The 13,448-nt window shown below is 45.1% G+C and overlaps 1 pseudogene; it reads left to right on the top strand.

Moving 5' to 3' along the window:
- The first annotated feature begins 9,557 nt into the window (after nucleotides 1-9,557).
- LOC111548778 lies at nucleotides 9,558-9,728 on the top strand (annotated as a pseudogene).
- Nucleotides 9,729-13,448: the final 3,720 nt, after the last annotated feature.

The following is a 13,448-nucleotide window of genomic DNA, read 5'->3' as shown; positions in this document are numbered from 1 at the left end:
GAAACTCTGTTTTTTGTTTTTTGTTTTTGAGATGGAGTCTCACTCTGTCACCCAGACTGGAATGCAGTGGTGTGATCTTGGCTCACTGCAACCTCCGCCTCCGGGGTTCACACCATTCTCCTGCCTCAGCCTCGTAGCTGGGACTACAGGCATCTGCCACCACGCCCGGCTAATTTTTTGTATTTTTAGTAGAGACAGGGTTTCACCATGTTCGCCGGGATGGTCTTGATCTCCTGACCTCGTGGTCCGCCCTCCTCGGCCTCCCAAAGTGCTGAGATTACAGGCGTGAGCCACGGTGCCCGGCCAGAACTCTGTTTTTTAAAATAGTGTCGCACCTCACTATCAGACAAATTTGTGCTAACGGAAACAAGAGACTTTCACTCTTCTTCACTTTCTTTTTTTTCAACATTTTTTTTTTTGAGACCAAGTCTCCCTCAGTTGCCCAGGCTGGAGTGCAGTGGCGCAATCTCCACTCACTGCAAGCTCCGCCCCCCGGGTTCATGCTATTCTCCTGCCTCAGCCTCCCATGTAGCTGGGACTACAGGCACCCGCCACCGCACCCGGCTAATTTTTTGTATTTTTAGTAGAGACGGGGTTTCACCGTGTTAGCCAGGATGGTCTCGATCTCCTGACCTCGTGATCCGCCTGTCTCAGCCTCCCAAAGTGCTGGGATTACAGGTGTGAGCCACTGCGCCTGGCCTCTTCTTCACTTTTCTAACATATACCTTATGCTGATGCCCTCCAAACATCCATGTAGGTCAGCAATTGCAAGGACAAGCTTCAACCAAGTAGCTCACCAAAACTACCAAGGCATTGAATTCTCAAAAGGGTTCAAGGGAGTAAGAAAATTGACTTCCTTCTGGATTTTAAGCTGACTTCTAAATTGGTGCCCTGGGTCTGCACTGACAATGCCAAGTTAAAAACACTAAAGAATTTTGCAATCCTGGAAGAGTTTTTCATAAACATTATGAATGTTTCTAATGTTCAAAAGTTGATGAAGAGGCCGGGTGTGGTGGCTCACGCCTGTAATCCTAGCACTTTGGGAGGCCGAGGCGGGCGGATCACGAGGTCAGGAGATCGAGACCATCCTGGCTAACACGGTGAAACTCTGTCTCTACCAAAAATACAAAAAATTAGCTTGGCGTGGTGGTGGGTGCCTATAGTCCCAGCTACTCGGGAGGCTGAGGCAGGAGAATGGCGTGAACCCCGGAGGCGGAGCTTGCAGTGAGCTGAGATCGCGCCACTGCACTCCAGCCTGGGTGACAGAGCGAGACTCTGTCTCAAAAAAAAAAAGGTTGATGAAGAGTGACCAGTGTTAATAATGGAGATCTTCTCATGGCCTGTGCTTACCCCCTTGGTGATATTACACCTTTTAATGAGATCAAGTAAATTTACTGAAGCTATAAAGAGACAACTTCAGGCTCGAGTCTTCCATATGGTCCAGTATCACTGTTGTGTTAGCATGACTTTTCAGTTACAAGTGACAGAAAACTAGCTTAAGACAAATAAAGGGGTAGTCTCGCTTCAGGAACAGCTGAGTGGAGGTGCTCAAACAATGTTAGCAAGAACCAATGTTAGCAAGAACCAGACTCCTTCCCAGTTCTCCTTCCCTCTGTTGTTTCCCAGAGAGGTCACAAGGATTCTGTCAGGCAGTTCCAGGGTTACATTGCATCCAATTAGCAACTCTGTCCAGCAGAGTGCAAGTTTCTCCACATAACTGCGAAGTTCCGGAGTTGAGGCTCATCAGCCTAACTTGGATCAGGTGCTTACTCCTGAACCAATTAGAGTCTAGTTAGGTGGCATGTTTTAATTGGCCAGGCCTAGGTCATGTAGCCACCCTTGGAAGCAGAGTGCAGGGATCAGCTGCACTCAAGCTACAGAGATTGAGAATTGGAGAAGAGGACTTCTCAAAGAAAATCTGAGCTGAAGAAAACATATTTACTGCTCTTGAAGAGCCATTGTTGGTGCTCCTCCAAGATTTTGGAGACAGAGAGAGACATGAATAAATAGAGAATGAATATATAAATGAAAAAAATTTCTCCAGATCAATTCAAATGATAAATTACTTTCTCTATCAATCTTTAAGCGTTGAAACCAGAGTAACTCCATCTTAAATAGGGGCTGGGTGAAATTAGGCTGAGACCAGCTGGGCTGCATCCCCAGGAGGGGATTCTTAGTCATAGGATGAGGCAGGAGGGCAGCACAAGACACAGGTCACAAAGACTCCACTGATAAAACAGGATGTAGTAAAGAAGCTGGCCAAAACCCATCAAAACCAAGATGGCTACGAAGATGACCTCTGGTCCCTCACTGCTCATTATATGCTAATTGTAATATATTAGCATGCTAAAAGATACTCCCAGCTGGGCGCAAGTAATCCCAGCACTTTGGGAGGCTGAGGGGGATGGATCACCTGAGGTCAGTTCAAGACCAGCCTGGGCAACATGGTGAAACCCTGTCTTTAGAAAAATACAAAAATTATGGCATGGCAGGTGCCTGTAATCCCAATTACTTGGAAGGCTGAGGCAGGAGAATGGCATGAACCCAGGAGGCAGAGGTTGCAGTGAGCCAAGATTGTGCCACTGCACTCCAGCCTGGGCAACAGAGCAAGACTCCGTCTCAAAAAAAAAAAAAGGGCGGGCGCGGTGGCTCAAGCCTGTAATCCCAGCACTTTGGGAGGCCGAGACGGGCGGGGTCAGGAGATCGAGACCATCCTAGCTAACTCGGTGAAACCCCGTCTCTACTAAAAATACAAAAAACTAGCCGGGCGAGGTGGCGGGCGCCTGTAGTCCCAGCAACTCGGGAGGCTGAGGCAGGAGAATGGCGTAAACCAGGGAGGCGGAGCTTGCAGTGAGCTGAGGTCCGGCCACTGCACTCCAGCCTGAGCAACAGAGCAAGACTCCGTCTCAAAAATAAAGACACTCCCAGCAGTGCCATAACAGTTTACAAATACCATGGCAACATCCAGAAGTTACCCTGTATGTTCTTTGTGTGTGTGTGGTTTTTGTTTTTGTTTTTGTTTTTGTTTGAGACTGAGTCTTGCTTTGTCACCCAGGCTGGAGTGCAGTGGTGCGATTTTGGCTCACTGCAGCCTGCTGAGTTCAAGCAATTCTCTTGCCTTAGCCTCCCAAGTAACTGGGACTACAGGCATGCGCCATCACGCCCAGCTATTTTTTATGCTTTTAGCAGAGGCAGGGTTTCGCCAAGTTGGCCAGGCTGATCTCAAACTCTTGACCTCAAGGGATCCCCCTGCCTCGGCCTCCCAAAAATGCTGGGATTACAGGCATAAGCCACTGCACCCGGCCGAGAAGTTACCCTATATGTTCTAAAAGGAGGATTTCCAGGAAATCCCTGTAAACTCAAGAATAATCCACTCCTTATTTAGCATATAATCAAGAAATAACCATAAGTATACTCAGTCAAGCAGCACATACTGCTGCTCTGTCTATGGAGTAGCCATTCTTTAAAATCCCTTTACTTTCTTAATAAAGTAAGACAGCTTCCATTATCCAGAGATAATGTCCTTAATTACTAGCTCTTTGCATGAAATCCAAGAACCCCCTTTTGGGATCTGGATCGGAACCCCTTTCTGGTAACAGCATGGACTCCTGAAATCCCCATCCCTTCGTATTGATGACCTATACAAGACAGATAAAATCCCCTCTGTTTCTGTCCTCTTATGCAGTTATAGGGAATATTATAATACCTTCTCTGACATTCATTGCTGGAAACAACTGACTCCATAGGAAGTGGCTAAGCTATCCTGTATGTGGAACACAGTGTGCTGGGCTATTGTGGAATGTCTATTGAGCGCCAGGAAATCCACACAAACTCAGATATTACCTGATTTTTTCCCTTCACTATCACAAAGGGGAATATATAGGATATGGAATCCAGAGTTAATGCAGCCAATCAGTAGGTCTTTAAGGTGATTTCAAAAATCATCCATCTAAGATAACACCGACTTTCTGTACCATTTTCTAAAGAGTCTGGGTTTCCCATCATTTAACTTATGCTACTCACCCGAAGCCCATTATACTAAGTCCCATTCTTGGAGAGAGAAAACTACTCCTGGTTTGGTCCTTCCATGGCAACTTCTCTTTCTACTTTTTGAATTTTGGGGAATCCCCCAAATTAAACCTTTAAGTTAGAGATCTCAGAGTGGAAGCAGAGAAAATGGGAATTATTGGCTCTTCCCTCCCTTTATTTTGCTGTGGCTTCCACATCTGGATAAGGATAAAATATCTAGATACTCTACTCCTGCATGCTTCTGGTAAACACTTTTTTTTTTTTTAAATTGAGACAGAGTTTTGCTCTTGTTGCCCAGGCTGGTGTGCAATGGCGCAATCTCAGCTCACTGCAACCTCCACCTCCCGGGTTCAAGCGATTCTCCTGCCTCAGCCTCAGGAATAACTGGGATTACAGGCATTCGCCACCACGCCCAGCTAACTTTTTTTGTATTTTTAGTAGAGTCGAGGTTTCACTATGTGGGTCAGGCTGGTCTCGAACTCCTGACCTCAGGTGATTCACCCACCTCGGCCTCCCAAAGTGCTAAGGTTACAGGCATGAGCAACTGTGCTCAGTCGCTGGTAAACACTTTTTAAAGAGTCTAGACTTGATCCCCACCAATGTACCTACCTCTCCTGAACATTGCCAACATACACACACATATTTTTCATCTTTTCCCTCATCTCCACAAGTCCTGTAGGAAACTCAAGCCTGACAATTGGTCCCAAAGCCACATCTGATCCATTCCATTTTTGTGATGGGAGGTGGCTTGGTGCTTGCTATTTGTGAATTTGTCATTAAGCACCTCTTGAGAGTTGGTGTTTTTATGGCTGCCCTCTTTCTAGGATTATCCCTCCACAAGAAAAAGATGGGATCTTTGCCTGGCAGAGGCCTCCTCTTGTGCAGGTTGAAGACGGCTCAACCCCAGCCAGGCACAGTGGTTCACACCTGTAATCCCAATACTTTGAGACGCCAAGGTGGGAGGGTCACTTGGGCCAGGAGTTTGAGACCAGCCTGCGCAACATAATGAGACTCCATTTCTACAAATAATAATAATAAGGACAGCTCAAGCTCCAGGCCCATTCCTGGTCTCTTGTTCCCTGGTGCTCTTCAACTTTAGGAATGCTATAGCTGGGATTTCTTCTTGGCCAGGAGCCTTCTCATTCCCAACTTCTCCAGTGTCCTGCCTTTTAGGGGCTCAGAGGTGTCCATGGTTATACCTCTTTCCCTCAAACCTAAAGGACCTTCATCTATCCCATGAAGTCCACATGTGTAGTAGTCATTGGAGTCCTTGCTGGGTATCCACAATCACCTCAGTTGATTGAGTTTTCTCCACTCCATAGCTTGAGCTGCCTCTCCTCCTCCATTTTTCATGTTAGTTTCAAAAAGTAGAAGAATCTAAAAGACCACCTTGGGTTTGGCAGCTGGAATTTTCCCCAAAGTCTTATCCTGGAACAGACCTAAAACTCACCTATTATACAGGAAACCTGATTCATGCTGTTCGAATCTCTAGCTCCTGTTTCCTCTGCCTTCTGTAAGAGTTTCTTCAGTCCTGGTTCAGAAGTATCTTTTCTCTCACCCTCTGATACAACAGAGAAAAATTCAGAACATCCCTGTGGTTATAAACCCTCCTCACTGCTAGCTTTGTCAGAGCATTCAACCCTTAGCCAACTAGTATTGAGGCTTGAAAATTCCCCTAGCCGGACTGAGGTTCTGCTATCACTTGTCCATATCTGGTATCTACCACCCACAGCATCTCAGTAGAGCACCCCAGCCAAGAGCACTATTTCCCCATGCTAGGGGTGACCTTTCCTAAAAATATCGTCAACTTTCAGATCCTCATAAGTCTGTAGATTAACTAAATAGCCTTTCCTTCATCTCTCCCCCAATAACTAGGCCAATGATTCTGGTGGTTGTTGGGTTGTTTTCTTTTTTGTTGTTGTTGAGACGGAGTCTCACTCTGTCGCCCAGGCTGGAGTGCAGTGGCCGGATCTCAGCTCACTGCAAGCTCCGCCTTCCGGGTTTACGCCATTCTCCTGCCTCAGCCTCCCGAGTAGCTGGGACTACAGGCGCCGCCACCTCGCCCAGCTAGTTTTTCGTTTTTTTTTTTTTTTTTAGTAGAGACGGGGTTTCACTGTGTTAGCCAGGATGGTCTCAATCTCCTGACCTCGTGATCCACCCGTCTCGGCCTTCCAAAGTGCTGGGATTACAGGTTTGAGCCACTGCGCCCGGCCGGGTTGTTTTCTTATGGAGCTTTGTCTAACCATATCTAACACAACTCCATTCCCTGGTATCTCCCTTGGATTGTAGGCTGATTAACATCTTTAGCATACTTTAGTAAAGTTGTGTTGTCCCCCCTCCTGAAGACCTTGCTGGGCTCTCTTTATTTGTTCAGGAACTTAATAGAATTTGCACAGTCCTTTCAATTTTTATGTGGTTTTCTTTTTCACAGTTATTTTGAATCTCGCAATTCTTAGAGGCTTCTGGAAGTCTACATCTACCTCCATGTGCAAATTTTCTAATGTTATCTTCATCCTTGCCCTAAATATCAATTAGCTTTATTTTTAGAGGTAATGATGAGTCCATGGCATGGATATAAACTTCAATAAGATTCAAAATAATTCAAAATATAATCCATATATCCTCAGCCTCATTTGCCTGTAACTACCAAATTAGATATTATTTAATAACTGTTTTTACCCAACTTACTCTAGGATAAGCACTCGCTTTCCTGCTTGTAGGAATTAGCCCTACCTCAAAGTGTCCTTCAGTCATTTTAAATAGTTTCTCCAGGGCCTCTTGAGTTGAGAGTAAGTTCTTGAATGGCTGGTCACCTTGTCAGCATACTACTTGTTCAGCTTCTATGGCAGATGGCTCCCAGGAGCTTGCTGCATCTCCAATAGTGACCACAAGCAGCAACCTATTTTGGCTTCCAGCAGGGACAATGTTTCCTGTCCTGGCTGCTGCCGCCTCTGCTGGTGGGGCCGGAATCTGCCTCCTTGAGGCTGGTGTGACTTGTAACTGCTGTCCTGATACTACCTGACTTCTTCCTCTCTTTCCCATTGTGTTTCCCAAGATCTGGGCAATAGAGACTTTTTCATCTTGTTAGAATTGGATGTGGGAGTTGAGGAGAAAGGAAGAATGAAGCATGTCTGTACTTCCCTCAACTCACTTCTCACAGAGGGTGTACTCTCACCATTCACAATTATTTGCCACATGTCTGTCTTCCCCTCTAAACCACAAACTCCTTATTTACCACACAGTGCATGACTTAGACTCCTAGTCAGTGCTGCTTAACTAGTGGAAAACTATGATAGACGTATAAAGTACCATGAGGCAATAAAGAAACTCAGAAATAAGCAGGTAGTTCAGGTTGGGTAGGAAGCTCTAAACGTAGGCCCTGTTAAAACTCGAGGAAATTCTATTGCTGAAAGGAAGAAGGAGACAGTGGTTACAGCCATGCATTCCAGCTTGAGACCTATGCAAAACTCACAAATATAAAAAAGAACAGCTTGTTTGGAGAACAGAAAACTTCAGAATCCTCTTGAGCATGGTGGTGCACTCCTGTAATCCCAGCACTTTGGGAGGCTGAAGCGGGCAGATTGCTTGAGTCCAGCAGTTCAAGACCAGCCCTGGCAACATAGTGAGACTCCGACTCCACAAAAAAAAAATAAAAAAATTAACCAGACCTGGTGGCACACACCTGTAGTGCTAGCTACTTGGGAGGCTGAGGTGGGAGGATAGCTTGAGTCTGGGAGGTTAAGGCTGCAGTGAGCCATAGTCATGTCACTGCACTCCAGCCTGGGTGACAGAGCAACACCTGTCTCAAAAGAAAAGTTAAGTTCAGAATCCTAGAAAGTAAAGTGTGAGAGACAGAACTGAGGGAATGAGGAATAGAGATAAGTGGAGGCCTCATTATGAAACTCCCCTGTCTCTTACCTCATCTCCTTTTAACCCTCACCCTCCCAACACACAACCACTCATTCACATCTGCTTCAGCCTTTTATCTGTCAGGATCTGATAGGCCTCAGGTTCTTTATCGGTACCTGCTCTCCCTCTACCTAGATCCCCTAGATCTTCACTGTAACTGTCTCCTTCTCTTCATTCAGGTCTCAGCTCAAATTTCACCTCCTCAAAATGGCCTTCCCTTACAGTGCTAGCCAAATAAGCCCTCTCCACATCAACTTTTATTCCTATTTTAATGTCTTACTAGGATGTATCACAATCTAAAATAACTTTACTTATGTTTTTTGTTCAATGCCTATAACTTAATCTAGAAAATAAATTCTGCCCAGGCACGGTGACTCATACCTGAAATCCTTGCACTTTGGGAGGCCAAGGTGGGAGAATCGTTTGAACCCAGGAGTTAGAGACCAGCCCAGGTAACATGGCGAAACCCCATCTCTACAAAAAATACAAAAAATTAGCTGTGGGTGGTCCCAACTACTCAAGAAGCTGAGGTAGGAGAATCATTTGAGCCCAGGCGTTCAAGGCTATAGTGAGCCATGATCATCATACTATGCACTCCAGCCTGGATGACAGAGGAGACCGTGTCTCAAAAACAAACAAACAAAACAAAACAACAACAAAAAAAAAACAGGAAATTCTGCGGAGTCAGATATATGGTTTACATCTCTGTATAGCCAGTGCCTAGAATACTGCTCCACACGTTTTATTTCCTTTTTCTTTTCTTTTTTTTGTTTTTTTTGAGACAAGGTCTCGCTCTGTCACCCAGGCTGGAATGCAGTGGCACAATCTCAGCTCAATGCAGCCTCAACCTACCAAAGCTCAAGTGATCCTTCCACCTCAGCCCCCTGAGTAGCTGTGACTACAGGTGCGTGCCACCACGACCAGCTAATTTTTATATTTTTTGTTTGTTTGTTTTTGTAGAGATGGGGTTTTGTCAAGTTGTCCAGGCTGGTCTTAAACTCCTTGGCTCAAGCTGTCTGCCCACCTTGGCCTCCCAAAGTGCTGAGATTACAGGTGTGAGCCACCATGCCCAGCCTAATTTATTTTAAAAAAATTTAATTGTTATGGGTACACCTACATTTTTTAATGATGGGGAAAAAAATCTCAAGAAGCATAATATCTTGTGAAAATTATATAAATTCAAATTTCAATATCCATAAATAAAGTCATGCTCATTCATTTATGTACTGTCTGTGGAGGCCTGGCAGATCCGAGTATTTATAACAGAAATTATATGTCCATAAGGCCTAAAATATTTACTATCTGGCTCTTTACAGTAAAAGTGTGTTGACCCCCGGTTTAGGCCCATAGTAATGTACATGAGAAAGAGTAAAATTAACTTATATAAATTGTAAAAAGTGTATCTTAAAATGTGAAACTATAGATGTCTCCACTGAGTTATTATGGGCTGTGCTGGCATACACGTTTCTATAAATGTGCATGCTCTTCCTGGTATTTCTCATAGAAAATAGAGAGTGAATAATAGGATTCATTGCTGGCTGGGTTTTGATGCAAAAATTTCCTGTTTAAAAAAAAATTGTCACTTTTTCCTTTTACCTAGTTGCACTCCTGAGAGCAAGATGGGTCACCAGCAGTTGTACTGGAGCCACCCACGGAAATTCGGCCAGGGATCTCGCTCATGTCGTGTCTGTTCAAACTGGCACGGTCTGATCCAGAAATATGGCCTCAATATGTGCCGCCAGTGTTTCCGTCAGTATGCGAAGGATATCGGCTTCATTAAGTTGGACTAAATGATCTTCCTTCCAAAGATTATCCAGGGCATCTACTCAATGAAAAACCATGATAGCTCTTTGTACATAAAATAAATATTTGAAAAAAAAAAAAATGTCAGCCTGGCCAACATGGCTAAACCTCGTCTCTACAAAAAATACAAAAATTAGCCAAGCATGGTGGTGCACACCTGTAATCCCAGCTACTCCCAGAGGCAGACAGGAGAATCGTTTGAACCCCGGAGTCTGAGGTTGCAGTGAGCCGAGATGGGGCCACTGTACTCCAGCCTGGGCAACAGAGTGAGACTCTGTCTCAAAAAAAAAAAAAAAAAAAAAAAAAAGATATGTGACATTTCTAACCCTGAAGAATCTCATTCTGTCTCCTGGACACAGAGACAGTTCTCCAGAGACGACATCTGTGGTGAAGTAGCTAATACCCTATGCACTTGTTATCAGATCAGTAACAGAGCCTGACTGGGTATCTCTGAGCCATGACTGCTCCTGGACTGAATGGGGCATTTATCACACTGTTGTGGACAAACCAGCTGACCATCATGCACACAGGCCCAAGCGCCTGTCAATTAGCTTCTGTCCATTAGCTGTCCAAACACACACGCTGGCCCTGGTACTGCAGTCACGTTATCAGTCCCCTCCAGACCCTGGAAGCATGATCGGCCATGAGTTTCCTGTCTCCTACCATCCCTCAACTCCACTTGGACAAACTGTCAGTTAATTAGCTAATGTGAACAAAAACACTTGAAGCTAAAAAATACACAGCTGGGCTATTATGATCATTGTCTCCTGCTCCTCAACCCCCTGCAATTTCTTCCACTCCAAAGTCTGCCCACAGGACTCCTTCTATCTGTCAATAGGAAAATTACATAGGAAGTGACAGAACAGTCACCCATGTTCAAGGTCAAAGCCTCTCAATCCTCCTGATGTTGCTGCTATGGATTCAGGCAACTAGAATCATAAATCCCAGGGCCTGAGGTTTGGATTGGTTTTCCTATTTATTTATTTTGAGGCAAGGTCTGGCTCTATCGCCCAGGCTGGAGTGCAGTGGTGTGATCTCAGCTCACTGCAACTTCTGCCTCCTGGGCTCAAGCCATCCTTCCACCTCAGCCTCCCAAGTAGCTGGGACTACAGGCACATGCCAGCACACCCAGCTATTTTTCATATGTTTTGGAGAGACAGCGTTTCGCCATGTTGCCCAGGGTGGTCTCGAACTCAGAAGCTCAAGCTCTTTGCCCACCTTGGCCTCCCAAATTGCTGGGATTATAAGACATAAGCCACCGCGCCTGACCATGGGCTGACTTTCCTCTTTAAAACAAACTGGGGGCTCAGCAGATCCAGACTTCCCCAAATTACTGAACTTGGGATGATTTCTTCAGCTGGATGGGCCATTTAGAAAGTCAAAACAGCCTTTTGGAATGATTATGTGGAAATCATAGCCTTATTCACTTTAAACCTTATATTCCCAGGGCCAAAACTCAATTCTCCAGCTCTCAATTCAAGCTCCTCTCACTGCAGTGGAAGAGGAGAGTTTAGAGTCAGCAAGGACTCCAAGAGAAATCCCTGTTCAGAAAGTTGGTCCCTGAAGGACGGGGTGACGGCCACAGTGCCCAAAGGTGCTGAAGCTTTGTGCAGTTATCAGATGCCAAAACAAGAAGGTGCCCACGGCAGACACATGTTAGTCCTCTCTATCTTCCCTTCTGAAAGGTATTTCATAATACTTCTATGGAGGGGACTGAAAATACCTGACCTCAACCACCCAAAGCCCAATTTGAGAAAAGTTAACAGCACATTTTTATTGCAATCATATTTGGGCAATTTCTATATGCTCCCTGATAATCCTCAGGGAGCAGGCAGCACATCCCTTGTTTCTCCCTGCATTTCTATCATCACTTCTCTCCATTTCCATTCCTAAGGCTTCATCAGTACTCACTATGACAGCTGTTACAGCCTCCTGGGTTACCCCATCCTACTCCTCCTCACCCCCATTCTTGCTGACTCTAAGCTGTCCTCCTCCACCGCAGTGAGAGAAATCATTTGAAAACACAATTGTGACTATATCACTCCCTGTCCAAAATTGTCTGATGGCTCTTTATCATTCTCAGAATATATCCAAACTCCCTAACTTAATTAAGTCACTTTAGAGTCTGCTCTCCACTTCTCACCTTCCAACATACCATGCTTGTACTATATCAGCCAGTTTCCCCCACCCCACTCGTGACTTGGGCATGCTAGTGTCTCACGCCTTTCCTTCTTCTCAGAATGCCCTCTCCACCTCATCTTCATCCATCCTCAGAGGTCAGTCCAAGGGCCACCTCTTCCAGAAAGCCTTCCATGAGCTCACCTCTGAACTCCCAGAGCACTGCACTTATTATTCTCTTGGGCCTGCTCTGCTTTATACAGTGGCTACTAATGTACAGCTGTTCTCTCCCCCATGGGACAGTAGGCATGTAAAGAAAGTCCTACAACCTAGTGTGTAGCATATAGCAGGTGCTGGTACATTTAGCAAATGCAGAAGATTAGCAATTTACAAACTGATTAACAAACTGCAGAAGAAAGATTATAGGCTAAAAAGATCACGAGTCAGAGAAACAGAACTGGGATGGAGGGAGAATCACAAATCATTATCAAAAAAGAATGGTTGACAAGGTTAAAGACTAACTTGTCATTTTAATAACAATAGATTACAGTCAGGCACAGTGGCTCACACCTGTAATCCCAGCACTTTGGGAGGCCAATGTGGGCGAATCAGGAAGTCAGGAGTTGGAGACCAGCCTAACCAATATGGTGACACCCTGCCTCTACTAAAAATATAAAAAATTAGCCAGGCGTGGTGGCGTGTGCCTGTTATCCCAGCTACTCAGGAGGCTGAGGCATGTTCAAGGCCAAAGCCTCTCAGTCCTCCTGATGTTGCTGCTATAAATTCAGGCAATAGCCATCTCCAGGCCTACATTCTTCAGCTTCAGTTCCCTGTCCTCAACCCCATAATAGGAGAGAGGGCCTCTGTCCCATTTATTCCAGCAAAAGGCACTCATTGCCCCACATGGGTGAAATGCCCATCACTAAACCAATTTTTGTCACGATTGGCCAAGATAAGATTTCAATGCCCATCCCTGGAATTCAGGTGTGGACTAGGCCCATTTGGAACACATGGACCAAGATGGGGAAGAGTGTTCCCCAAAGGAAAATGGAGAGACTGCAACCAAAAGGAGAAGAGACTCCCAGGAAGGTAAAAAACAATAATGGCCAAACTGCATCAATGTAGTTAGAGAGATAGTGTGATCAGTAGAGGAATTCACCAGTCAGATTGGACCACATCATTGACCTGATGAAACTATGCCTCTTGGTCCTCCAATAAACTACTGAACACCCAAAAAGTAATGATTCATTTATCAAATTTGCAAGGATTTTTTTTTTTAAGTCAGAATCTCACTCTGTCACTCAGAGTACAGTGGTACAATCATAGCTCACTCCAGGCTTGAACTCCTGGGTTCAAATGATCCCCTGACCTCAGCCTCCCTTAGTAGCTGGAACTACAGGCATGTTATCACCACACTAGCTTTTTTTTTTTTTTTTTTTTTGGTAGAGACAGTGTCTCACTATGTTGCCCAGGCTGTTCTCAAATTCCTGGCCTCAAGTGATCCTCTTGCCTTGGCCTCCCAAAGTGCTGAGGTTACAGGCATGAGTCACTGCACCCAGTCAAGGATTTTTTCTTTTTTTTTTTTTTTT

The sequence above is a fragment of the Piliocolobus tephrosceles genome, chromosome 1 (assembly GCF_002776525.5).
Source record: "Piliocolobus tephrosceles isolate RC106 chromosome 1, ASM277652v3, whole genome shotgun sequence".
Lineage (NCBI taxonomy): Eukaryota > Metazoa > Chordata > Mammalia > Primates > Cercopithecidae > Piliocolobus > Piliocolobus tephrosceles.
The sequence above is the reverse complement of the archived record's forward strand: the minus strand, read 5'-3'. Positions and strand labels throughout refer to the sequence as shown.